The sequence below is a fragment of the Sinohyriopsis cumingii genome, chromosome 13 (assembly GCF_028554795.1).
Source record: "Sinohyriopsis cumingii isolate HCF-2022 chromosome 13, ASM2855479v2, whole genome shotgun sequence".
NCBI classification, from domain to species: domain Eukaryota; kingdom Metazoa; phylum Mollusca; class Bivalvia; order Unionida; family Unionidae; genus Sinohyriopsis; species Sinohyriopsis cumingii.
In genome coordinates this window covers 77,590,781-77,604,306 of record NC_142973.1, presented here as the reverse complement: position 1 = coordinate 77,604,306, position 13,526 = coordinate 77,590,781, and the positions used below count along the sequence as shown (strand labels likewise).

The window sequence follows — 13,526 nt, the reverse complement described above, 5'->3', positions numbered from 1 at the left end:
CTAAAGCAGTCTAAAAGTCAAAGGTCTCTTCTGCAGTGTGAAGTTGAATAAGAAAATAATGGTTTCGACAATACTGCATACCTTGACCTTTGGTCATTGAGATGTACTGATCAGTAACTTCCAGAATCAACTATGCCGTACTAGTGTCTGCAAAGAGGCTATTAAACATTGGTGAGTGTATAATGTACCAAATATGTTACCCTTTATTAGCAGACAGTTTTTGCATTTAATACATGTATGCTTCATTATCACTCACTGTCCTACCAAAATTGGGTTGCTGCAATGCATTTAATCACCTCAAGGTTTGGGAATAATGCAGCAAGCAATCATACCAGGCTTGTTGAATTCTATTTCTGCTGTTACTATATTGTTAAATTGTTTCAGGCATGATGGCCGTCCTATGTCAGGGGACAGGCGAGGTGGCTGGGAGGGGCAGTTCTTCCCCCGTAGTGACAGAGGAAACAGGGGAGGGTATGGAGGAAGCCCTAGGTTTAAAGATGACAGGTACAGTATATATGCCTATGTTTCACAAGCACTGGCCCATGAATTGCATAAACCCTAATCTGCCATTGCATAAATGTTGATCTACCATCACATCAGCTCTGGTCTACCATCTCATAAACCACAATCTATGAGAACATAAACACTAATTTACTATCGCATAAAAGTTAGTGTACCATCAGATAAACTTGGGGACCACTCCACTGGTCTAGTGGCTAGAGCATCAGCTTCAGATGCAGGAGGTAGCAGGTTCGAACCCAGGCCAAGTCAGACCAAAGACTTATAAAAATGGTACGAACAGCTGCCTCACTAGGCACTCCACATTAAGAGGTTAGTGTTAGGACTGGTCAGCCCGGTGTCAGGATAATGTGACTGGGTGGGACATCATGCTACCATCATAAAACCCAGATCTGTAATCATGTAAACCCCAATCTACCATTGCATAAACCTTGATCTACCATCATAAAACCTCTGTCATTGCATAAACCTTGATCTACCATCATAAAACCCAGATCTGTAATCATGTAAATTCCAATATGCCATTGCATAAACCTTAATCTACAATCACACAAACCCTGGTCTCCAGTATCACAAACTCTGGTTGACCATCAAATAAATCCTGATCAAACCAAGATTACTATAAAATACATCCTGATCTACCATTGTGTAAATTATGGTACAATATCATATAAACCTTATCCTTATCTTCCATCACCTAAACCCTTATCCTCCATCATATAAACTCTTAACTTCCATTATATAAACCCTTATCTTCTATTACTGAAACCCTTATCTTCCACCACTTAAACCCTTATCTTCCACTACTTAAACCCTTATCTTCCATCATATAAACACTTATCTTCCATTCATAATCCCTTATCTTCCATCACTTAAACCCTTATCATCCATCCATAAACCCTTATGTTCCATTCATAAACCCTTATCTTCCATCCATAAACCCTTATCTTCCATCCATAAACACTTATCTTCCATCCATAAACCCTTATCTTCCATCACTTAAACCCTTATCTTCATCCATAATCCCTTATCTTCCATTCATAAACCCTTACATCACTTAAACCCTTATCTTACATCATATAAACCCTTATCTTCCATCATATAAACCCTTCTCTTCCATCCACAAACCCTTCTCTTCTATTCATAAAACCTTATCTTCCCACCATAAACCCTTATCTTCAATCATAAACCCTTATCTTCCATCCATAAACCCTTCTCTTCCATCACTTAAACCCTTATCTTCCATTCATAAACTCTTACCTTCCATCCACAAACCCTTCTCTTCCATTCATAAACCCTTATCTTCCATTACTGAAACTCTTATCTTCTATCACTTAAACCCCTATCTTCTATCACTTAAACTCTTATCTCCTATCACTTAAATCCTTATCTTCTATCACTTAAACCCTTATCTTCCATCATATAAACCCTTATCTTCCATCCATAAACCCTTATCTTCCATCCATAAACCCTTACCTTCCATCCATAAACCCTTATCTTCCATCCATAAACCCTTATCTTCCATTACTTAAACCCTTATCTTCCATCCATAAACCCTTCCATTCATAAACCCTTACATCACTTAAACCCTTATCTTACATCATATAAACCCTTATCTTCCATCATATAAACCCTTCTCTTCCATCCACAAACCCTTCTCTTCCATTCATAAAACCTTGTCTTCCCACTATAAACCCTTATCTTCCATCACTTAAACCCTTATCTTCAATCATAAACCCTTATCTTCCATCTATAAACCCTTCTCTTCCATCGCTTAAACCCTTATCTTCCATTCATAAACTCTTACCTTCCATCCACAAACCCTTTTCTTCCATTCATAAACCCTTATCTTCCATTACTGAAACTCTTATCTTCAATCACTTAAACCCCTATCTTCTATCACTTAAACTCTTATCTTCTATCACTTAAACCCTTATCTTCCATCCATAAACCCATATCTTCCATCCATAAACCCTTATCTTCCATCCATAAACCCTTATCTTCCATCATATAAACCCTATCTTCCATTACTGAAACCCTTTTCTTCTATCACTTAAACCCTTCTCTTCTGTCACTTAAACCCTTATCTTCCATCCATAAACCCTTTTCTTCCATCCATAAACCCATTTCTTTCATTATATAAATCTGCATCTTTCATCACTTAAACCCTTATCTTCCACCATAAATCCTTATCTTCCATCCATAAACCTTTATCTTCCATCCATAAACCCTTTTCTTCCATCCATAAACCCTTTACTTCCATTATATAAACCTGCATCTTTCATTACTGAAACCCTTATCTTTATCACATAAGCTCTGATCTACCATAATGTTAACCCTGTTCTACCATCACATAATTTACAGAAAGATCATAGTCTAAGCTGTTCGTGGATGTATGTGGGAATTAATTTATTTATAAAATATTTGATCTTTATTTAATGGAAGCACATAAGAGCATGTACTATCTTTCTTGTCATTGTTGTCATTTAGTTACCATTTAACTTCTTCAGCATCCATAAAGAATTACATACAATGTGATCACATTATAACATGATGGTTTGGGTCCATAACTAAACAAGTGAGTTAGCTGAAGAAAAAAGCATGCACCCAAAAAAAACAACCTGGTGAGGGGTATGTAATGAAAGCAGGCACAAAAATATATGCTTCAGTTACCATCTTAAATCGGTGCATATTAAATATTGTTCCATTTTGCAGAAGTACTTGAAGCATGTTACTTGTTGAATATTTATTTTTATGTTTACCAGATCTGCAACATAAACATAAATAATTGTGTACATGTAATCACCAGTCGAATCTGTTTTTGTCCTTAATAGTAATTCCATAAAAATGTGTATAATGAGGCATGGTTTCTGTAATAAAATGTAGTTTTCATGAATGACACAAATATACAAATTTTCAGGATTCATGCCACAGTCATGTTATATCTGAATTTGTGCTATAATGAAGTGTGCTATTGTTTGGTTACACTGTAATTGATTCTGAACTTTTTTCTCCCAAGTATGGATTAATATTGTGATATGTTTACTTTTTCCCATCTTAATGTTTTTTAGCATAGTATCCTAATAAGAGCCGTTTGCTTATTTTTGCAAACCGCATCTTAACATGGTGGGACGTTGGTTATGTGACTGTTTAAGACTATGACATACGATAATGCAGTACTCTATATGAAAGAATTGCATATACATGACTGTTTAAGACTGTGACATATGATAATGCAATATTCTATATGAAAGAATTGCATATACATGACTGTTTAAGACTGTGACATACGATAATGCAGTACTCTATATGAAAGAATTGCATATGCATGACTGTTTAAGACTGTGACATAGATAATGCAGTATTCTACATGAAAGAATTGCATATACATGACTAAGACTGTGACATACAGATGAAGGAATTGCATATTCATGACTGTTTAAGAATGTGACATACAGATAATGCAGTACTCTATATGAAGGAATTGTATATACATGACTATTTAAGATTGTGACATACAGATAATGCAGTACTCTATATGAAGGAATTGTATATACATGACTAAGACTGTGACATACAGATAATGCAGTACTCTACATGAAGGAATTGCATATACATGACTAAGACTGACATACAGATAATGCAGTACTCTACATGAAGGAATTGTATATACATGACTAAGACTGTGACATACAGATAATGCAGTACTCTATATGAAGGAATTGTATATACATGACTAAGACTGACATACAGATAATGCAGTACTCTATATGAAGGAATTGTATATACATGACTAAGACTGTGACATACAGATAATGCAGTACTCTATATGAAGGAATTGTATATACATGACTAAGACTGTGACATACAGATAATGCAGTACTCTATATGAAGGAATTGTATATAAATGACTAAGACTGTGACATACAGATAATGCAGTACTCTATATGAAGGAGTTGTGTATACATGACTAAGACTGACATACAGATGAAGGAATTGCATATACATGACTGTTTAAGACTGTGACATACAGATAATGCAGTACTCTATATGAAGGAATTGTATATACATGACTATTTAAGATTGTGACATACGATAATGCAGTACTCTATATGAAGGAATTGTATATACGTGACTAAGACTGACATACAGATAATGCAGTACTCTACGTGAAGGAATTGTATAACATACAGATAATGCAGTACTCTATATGAAGGAATTGTATATACATGACTAAGACTGTGACATACAGATAATGCAGTACTCTACATGAAGGAATTGTATATACATGACTAAGACTGTGACATACAGATAATGCAGTACTCTACATGAAGGAATTGTATATACATGACTAAGACTGTGACATACAGATAATGCAGTACTCTATATGAAGGAATTGTATATACATGACTAAGACTGTGACATACAGATAATCCAGTACTCTACATGAAGGAATTGTATATACGTGACTAAGACTGTGACATACAGATAATGCAGTACTCTATATGAAGGAATTGTATATACATGACTATTTAAGATTGTGACATACAGATAATGTAGTACTCTGCATGAAAGAATTGCATATACATGACTAAGACTGTGACATACAGATGAAGGAATTGCATATGCATGACTAAGACTGTGACAAACATAATGCTATACTCTACATGAAGGAATTGCATATATATGACTGTTTAAGACTGTGACATACAGATAATGCAGTACTTTATATGAAGGAATTGTATATACATGACTAAGACTGACATACAGATAATGCAGTACTCTATATGAAGGAATTGTATATACATGACTAAGACTGTGACATACAGATAATGCAGTACTTTATATGAAGGAATTGTATATACATGACTAAGACTGTGACATACAGATAATGCAGTACTCTATATGAAGGAATTGCATATACATGACTAAGACTGTGACATACAGATAATGCAGTACTCTACATGAAGGAATTGCATATACATGACTGTTTAAGACTGTGACATACAGATAATGCAGTACTTTATATGAAAGAATTGCATATACATGACTAAGACTGACATACAGATAATGCAGTACTCTACATGAAGGAATTGTATATACATGACTAAGACTGTGACATACAGATAATGCAGTACTCTACATGAAGGAATTGCATATACATGATTGGATTATCCATGCTTACAACTGAGTAGGATGAAGTTGGCATACACTGAATTAATTAATTTGCATTTAAATACTTGCAGATCATTTAACTTTACAGCAGTGAAACTCGGTTGACATGGTTGATACATGTATATATCCAGTGGCATACACTTCTTGAATTTAATGGACACTTCAGCATAGAAGGCCTTACATTATATGGTATAACAGTATTGTTTTCGCTTCCAGATTCCAGCAGGGATTCAGAGGAGGAAGAAGAGATATACCTGGTCGACATGTGCGGTCATTTACGAAATGATTAGCTACATACAAAATAATGCATCTTTAAGTTTGGTCCGAGTGTAATTATTTGTCATAAATGAGACATTCTTTTAAAATGGAGCAAATTGTACCAACACCAAAAGTAGATGCAATAAGCCACAGTGTTCAGTATTTTATTATGTTGAGCAATTGTTTTTTGTCAAGGCTGTGGAACTTTTGTAATATTTTAATATGTGAATTGCACCCTGGACATGGAAATGCAACATTTCTCTAATGTGAGTTCACTTCACATCACAATGAACTAAATTATGGAATGCCCATTTTAATTTTTGAATTCATTCTGTTTTTTCATCATTGAATCAATAAAGAAGAACACATCACTGTGGTTCACTCTTGTTTTTTTTGTTCCCCAGTACATCTGAACATTTGAGGTACCTGGAGAGTCAACAGGAAGAGTATTCCTTGCCAAAAAATCCATTAGCAATGTTTTTGGTCACTGCTGATCCTAAACTACTTTTAGAAAAGTCATGAAATTTTACATCCTTTAGTTTAATTGCTCTTGTATGAAAATGATGTCCTTCAAACATCCAATATGAAAATGTTGCTGTTGCTTTGAGTCCTGAATGGATGGGTCGTGCCAACACAGGATTTTTATCTCACCTGACTGTAAAGCCAAATGAGCTTGTGGTATGGCCCATCATCAACAACAACAAAAACAACAATACTAATAATAATAATTTATATTTATGTCATTTTTTCAGTCCATGACATAATGATGAAAAACTGCTATTGTCATCTTAAGATAAATAAACATGAAAGGGGCTTTAGCAACAATTTATTTATATAAGATCTTTCCTGAGAAAAATTTTTTTTCTTCAATTTAGCTGACATTCATTGTGTCGTCCATCACGTATGGCTCATCAGTCAATAATTTCTGTTTTCAACTTCATCTCAAATGCCACTAAACAACATTTTTAAAATGGAAAAAACATTGAGTAGTTCTTCTTGGCAAAGAAAAACTCCTCACCTGAAGAGATTTGCGATTTTTTTATGAATGATGTTGATCTGCCGTAAAATGCTGCTTTCATTACTAAAAGTAGAAAACTCTTAAAATGACCTCTTTCCATAAACTGCTTAACAGTTTTTGGCTAAGTTTTCATGGAAGCATTCTGACATAAATAGAAAAATAATATTTAATTGACTCTTTTCTGAAATGGCTGAAAAGAATTTGAGGAAATTTAACAGCATCATGACACCAGAGTTACTGCAAAGACAAGTAAATGAGGGAATCACACAAAATTTCAAAAAATTCACACATGCTGGAGAGCAACGATGTATGAGAACTCTTGCAGATTAGTTTAAAGTCAATTACATAAAAACTTACTTACTCTATGCAGTATAGTTTTTATTTAAATGTTAACCCTTAAAGTGCTTGTTGCAACGTCATTCCACCAGTTAAGGTATCTTAGTGCTTCTTGTGACATCTGCCTCTTTTTAGGTAGGCAACTGTTTACACATCTGGGTTCTTCAGCTTGACATGAATGGCTGTGAAACTAAATTTGATTGGCATGTTGAGCCCTTGAACAAGCATTCTATCATAGTCTGAACGTTTCATCAAGGAAGTTGTACAAATGTGTGTTTAATACAGGCTAGCAAGAAAAATCAAAATGGCTAATTCCCACCATAGTTCATCTTAATATGAAGATTTCATTCTGCAAATAATGGCTGATGACATTGGCAGTGAGTGATATTTAACCCAAAAATGATGTTGAATATGAGTCTGATGTACATGTTGGATGGACAAAAACAGATGGCATGCAGGTCAGCCTGTCTTTCAGCAGTATTTCAAAATTAGATGTAGAAAAGGCAGAATACCAAGCCTAATTAAAATGCAGACAATTTAAAAGTATAATTCAATTTTCAGTTCTTTTCTCAAACAGTTTAGCCTTGTGGGATCTTGTGCTACAAAACTATACATCCTTATAAGGTTTAAGATAAGTTAAACTAATAAAAACCTAAAATGAAATTAAAAAGTAAAGATGTTTATTTGATTAAAATACCTCTATCTTAAAAAGGATAAACCCTAATATGGCATTATGGAACAGACAAGAAATCGGTCATAAAAGTTGGCAAAGCACAGGTTTAAGAAAGTGAAGTTTTGGAGGAGCTTATGATGGTGACATTTTATTTTGGAGCAATTTTATCCCCCAAAAATAATACCCATGAGCTTTGGAAAAAAGCACATAAGTACAGAACAACCACAAAGAACAGTTTTCAAACTGATTCCAGCTGGCCAAGGCAACTATGAATATGCTTTTTCATACAGCAGGCTGTGAAGGATGAATCTGAGCACAGTACAGTATTAATACACATATGGAATAGATTAAGCTCAGAAACAATTAACAGATTAATGCTTTTACAACTAGAGACATTTTTCAAAGTTATTTGATTTCAGTAAGGCTCTAGTAGTGTAAGCCTTTCAAGATGAGTACAAATTATGCCTCATTGCCATCAAATGTAGCCATCATTACTAACAGCAAAAAAAATTTGAATGACTTCTCAGAAACAGTTAACAGAATTTGAGCAACCTTGCCAGAAGGGTTTTGAATTCTGTACATGTCATGACAATCCACCATCACATTTGGCTGCTGTTACTAAAAATGAAAATACAATTACCTCTCAAAATCCACTGATTTAAAATAATTCAACCAAGTTTGTAAGGAGGCATCTCGGCTTGAAAACCTTTCAAAATTTAAAAACCTTCCATTAATAAAACATGTAAACAGACGGAAAACATCTGGGCATAAAGGCCTTTTAATACTGGACAGATAATAATGTGCCATCAAATATGAATGAACATACAAAGAACAGAAACCTTGGAGCAGTTTTTTGCCTCCGTAAAATATGATGTAAACAGCATTGGCAATAGTCTTTCAGAAACATAATGCCAAAATTGTATGACCAAGTGATATAAGACTGATGCCTTCCAGATGAATGCATTCACTCCAACTTTGGCCTCTTGTTACTAAAACATCTCCTATGATAAATGAAAATGAAAATTATGTCAATAAAATCACCAATAAAGCTGCTACTGCAGCCATCTTGAAAATACTTTTCCAGAATGGATACTTGTTTTGACATGGTTATTTTTTCCAGACTCATCACAGTGGCTTACCTCCCTAAGTTAGAATAACACCACAGCTACAGTGATGTAAGTTTAGCAATAAAATGCCACATGGGAAAAGCATACACTTCTTCACATTCAATTAGTACTGCATTTGCTGCAGTCTTCTCTCTATAATGGTTTTGATGCAGAATGTGAAAATTTTGCCAAACATGTAGGAGTACGGAATTCTTTAACTGCAGTAATGGAGTACAAGACTGATGATGTTCCAAGATAGCATGTGTCACACTATACTGTTGACTCAGTGAAGCACTTCTCAGCCTCCAAACAGTCTGGTTCTTTTTGCCTTGTTTTGTACTGATTTCAAACTGATTATGTATAAGGTTATATCCAGTCAGTGTGCTTGTGAATTAATGTGCAAACCCAGCACACTAAGATGACAGTGGAGTCATAACAGCCTTCTGAAAGCATATAACATACTAGTTAACAAGTGAACCCCAAATAGTTATAAGTCCAAAAGTTTCAAATGAATTCCAATATTGAGTGTGCTGATGTTCCAAAAGTCTTGAATAGGTTAATGTACCAGCAGTCATGATGTATCACAATGATATAATCAAGAATGCCTTTGAATGAGTCCTTATTGATCCAAAAAGTCAATGGGAACTTTGTAATTTTTGTAATTACAATGAATAAGTTAAATAAATGGTTCATCTCAAATCATATCTGAACACAACTAAGAATAATTCCACAGACTGAACTTAAAGTAAGAATGATTTTGTTCACTTTGTTTACAAAAGACACAATAAAATGACCAAGATGTGGGTCAAAAGTTCATTTCCAGAATATTCTAAATTTTTGTAAATAAGGCTAGACTTTGAACTCAAATATCAGTAAACAACTTATTTATAATTTACAAACATTGATAAAACGTAGCTATCCAAACATATATGCAGGTGAACATTTGCTTAAAATGCAACCTAAAATCTTATATATCAATTCACATCATAGCTGCAATTCTGAGATTTATGCTGCTTGTGTTTCTGCACTTCCACTGAAATACTCCTCAGTTCAAAGTCTGTAGCTCCAGTATGGATGAGACTTCAGGTGGAGCAATCCAGAGCGAAATCTTCCCAAGACAAAGGGTCTGTGTTGAAATGTGTGAAAGACGACTTCATGGATTCTTTGAAGTGTTTTTTCTGACCATTTTAAGACAACTTTCCCTCCTTAAGCTTGCGCAGCAGATCTTTAGTAGTGGATGTTCTGACAACCTGATGACATGGCCTGACCATCGCATATGTGATCACCAGAATGTGGATGCCATAGAGTCACTACCTATGTGCAGACCTCAGTGTCTTGGACTCAGTCCTGGCATGTTATCCTCATCAGTTTCCTAAGACAGCCCATGTGAAATTGGTGCAGATTTTTTGCATGTCATCTGCACCCTTTCCAGGTTTCACGTGCATTCAGCAGGATTGGCAACAAAGTGGCTTTGTAGACCTTACGTTTGGGGGCTGTTGCAGATTGATGCCTCTGCACTCCAATACATGTGCATATAGCACCAGAGGTCACATGTACTTTAGCGATTTTGGCATTGGTTTGATCCTCAATGTGGACTGCATATGAGACTGTAATGCCAAGATCAGTGACCTTGTCCACTGTCAGAAGGGTTTGGCCATTTGCTATGATGGTAGGCTCTACATAAGGCTTTTCTGGTTCAGGCTGGTGCATCATCTTGCTACTGAGTTTGAGACCGAAACTGTCGCAAACTGAAGAGAAATGGTCCGTACACTGTTGCACATCAAACACAGATTTGGCATTTAGGGAGAAGTTATAGATCATGAGCAGTAAGTAACTTTCTGTAAGTTAATCTTGGTTGTTAGTCTCCTTAGATTGAAGAGTTTGTCATCAGTCCAGTAGCTGATGTCAATCCCAGTGCCATAGTCATGGAAGGCATGACAGAGAACATCATACTGGAGGGGGTTGGGGCCAACGTACAGCCTTGTGTTATCAGTGACACGAGTGAGCATGCCTTAATGAAATTGCCGAATCAATGTGATTAATTTCTATGGGCAATTCAATTTTGCCATGATCGTCTAGTGTCAAAGGATTTTGTAAGGTCGATGAAGAAAGAAAAAAGTCGTGTACAGGTTGGATTTTTGTTCCTGACATTTCTCCTGGAGTAGACGAGCTACAATCACCATGTTTGTAGTCCTTTGTCATTTTCTGAAGACACAATGACTCTGCCTGGCGCCCTTGATCAATGTGTGTACAAGTTGATTCAGCAGAATTCTGGCAAATATTTTGCCAGCTATTTACAGCAAGGAGATAACCCTATATTTGTCACATGATTGTCTCTTGTCTTTCCGCTTGTACAAGTAGACAAAGGATACATCCGTATATTTCTGGAGTATAGTTCTTTGAGTCACCATTGACTGGAAAAGTTCAGCTGGTTTCTGTGCTAGGTGAGCCTCCGGCTTGGTAGACTTGGCTGATATAGTTTCTGTTCCAGGTGATCTGCAAATTTGCCATTTGCTTTCTCGGTTTCAATCAGCATTGGACGATCTGCAAATGACATGTTGATTTTAAGTTGGGCAGTCGATCGAATGCCTCCTCTCTGATAGATGATTGTTGATTGAGGATGCTGTTGAAGTAATATGCCTATCTTTGTCGTATCTTCTATTTGTCATTGAGCAGTGTGGTGTTGTTATCACTCGGTAATGGAGATGTTCCTGATAACTGTCACACGTAGATTGTCTTCAAAATATCACAGAAGTTCTTCATGTAATTCATGTCTGTGTTGTAACGGCAACATTAACAGAAGAACAAGAACTGAAACAATCCGTGAGTTAGCATAATATACAAACACCAAGAGGTGCAAGAAAATCTGACACTTGCAACAACATTTGCGCTACATCTGAAGGTAAAATAGCTTTGTGCCATAGCAACATGATTAAATATCAAAATTCCTTCCAGGGCAAGCGGGCTAAAATTGTACACATGACTGAGGATGAACAAGGCCGCCAATGCATCTCAACCACAATCACCGCTGAGGCAGCCAAGTATGTTCACTAACAAACCGTTCCAGAATTTAAGTTGCATAAGTTCTCGTGTGATCTTCCTGATTACCAAGCAATTATCCCAAAAGTATATTAGCCGAACTGAGCCACTGTAATACTATCAATACATATGCTCTGGGTTTCATATTAAGACTGGAGCATGTGGGGTGAAGCGGTGTTGCTGCCTAAATTGAAGGTTGATGGTGTTCTCGTGTGGAATATACCATACCTGGTCATTCAACCAAAGATGGGCAAACTTAACATTGTATTTCCTGCACACCATACTGAAAATGTTTGAACAACTCAACCCATATATTGCTGTTTGCTTGAATAAAAGCTTTTATGTAAAACAATTTATCCGCTACGAAAAATGAGCTGTAAAACATTGATTTGTTGTTGCTGATCGACATTGATGATTCAGATGCGAAGTATGACAGCGTAAGAAAAAGGAATCTTTCCAGGTTTGTGTATCAAAATAAGAAGCATAAGCGAAACAAGTTTCCTTGCTGACACTGCTTCATATTTAGCACGCAACAGTTGTTTGACAACCATGTATGTAAGTCCAGCAGACAATGATGCCAGAACGAAGCAAAAAACGCGACGTTATTGCTTTGCTTGAATTTTTGAATGTTCCCGTGGAAACCACTGCTTCCCCAACCGACTGTTCCAACGATATTCAGTCAAATACAACGCAAGTAGTTGAGTAAGTACCATGCAGGTTTGTTTCGTCGTCGTCAGCAGCGACGGAGCGACTGAGCAACCAATGCTGTATGTGGACAGGACCCAGTTGTGGTGTTTATAATCACTCAAAGTTACCTCGAAATGGATGCAACAACAACTCTCATCGCCGACTAACATAGCTGTGATTAATGATGATATTCGTAAGTTTTCGACAGCCAGTCATTGCTGGTTTATGTATTAAACCTTGCCGCGAGATGGTAAAGCCGTCCAACAACAAAAAATGTTACTGATTACTGGTGCATCACTGCAGAGGAGCAGTGCACCAAGGATGCAATCTGCGGTTACGAATTTATTCAAACAAACTCGAATTCCCGTAGTGCTTCATAATCTACGCGAGTTCGACGGTCACTTAATAATGAAAACAGTCTCAGAATTACAATATGTTTTAGGCTGGGGCAATTACAGTTTATTGATTCGCTGTACTTCCTAAATTCCAGTCTGGATAAACTCGTGAGCTATCTTTCAGCGGGAAGCGACCTCAGTTTTAAAATCATTCTTCAATACAGTTAATATGGCCCTGAAACGTTACTCACCCTCAAAGGACTTTATCCCAAAGTACTTGAGAGACTGGAACAAGTTTGATGAGACACAGTTACAACTGACTGAAGCATTCAATTCATTGTTGTCTCATAAAAGTATTTTCGCAAACGACTACGCACGTA

General features: G+C 36.1%; 1 long non-coding RNA gene across 1 annotated transcript; it reads left to right on the top strand.

Moving 5' to 3' along the window:
- Nucleotides 1-350: 350 nt before the first annotated feature.
- On the top strand, nucleotides 351-6,328 carry LOC149785857 (uncharacterized). The gene is made up of 2 exons (XR_016425468.1): nucleotides 351-504; nucleotides 5,911-6,328. It is a non-coding gene; the product is annotated as an uncharacterized LOC149785857 (long non-coding RNA).
- The last annotated feature ends 7,198 nt before the right edge of the window (nucleotides 6,329-13,526 follow it).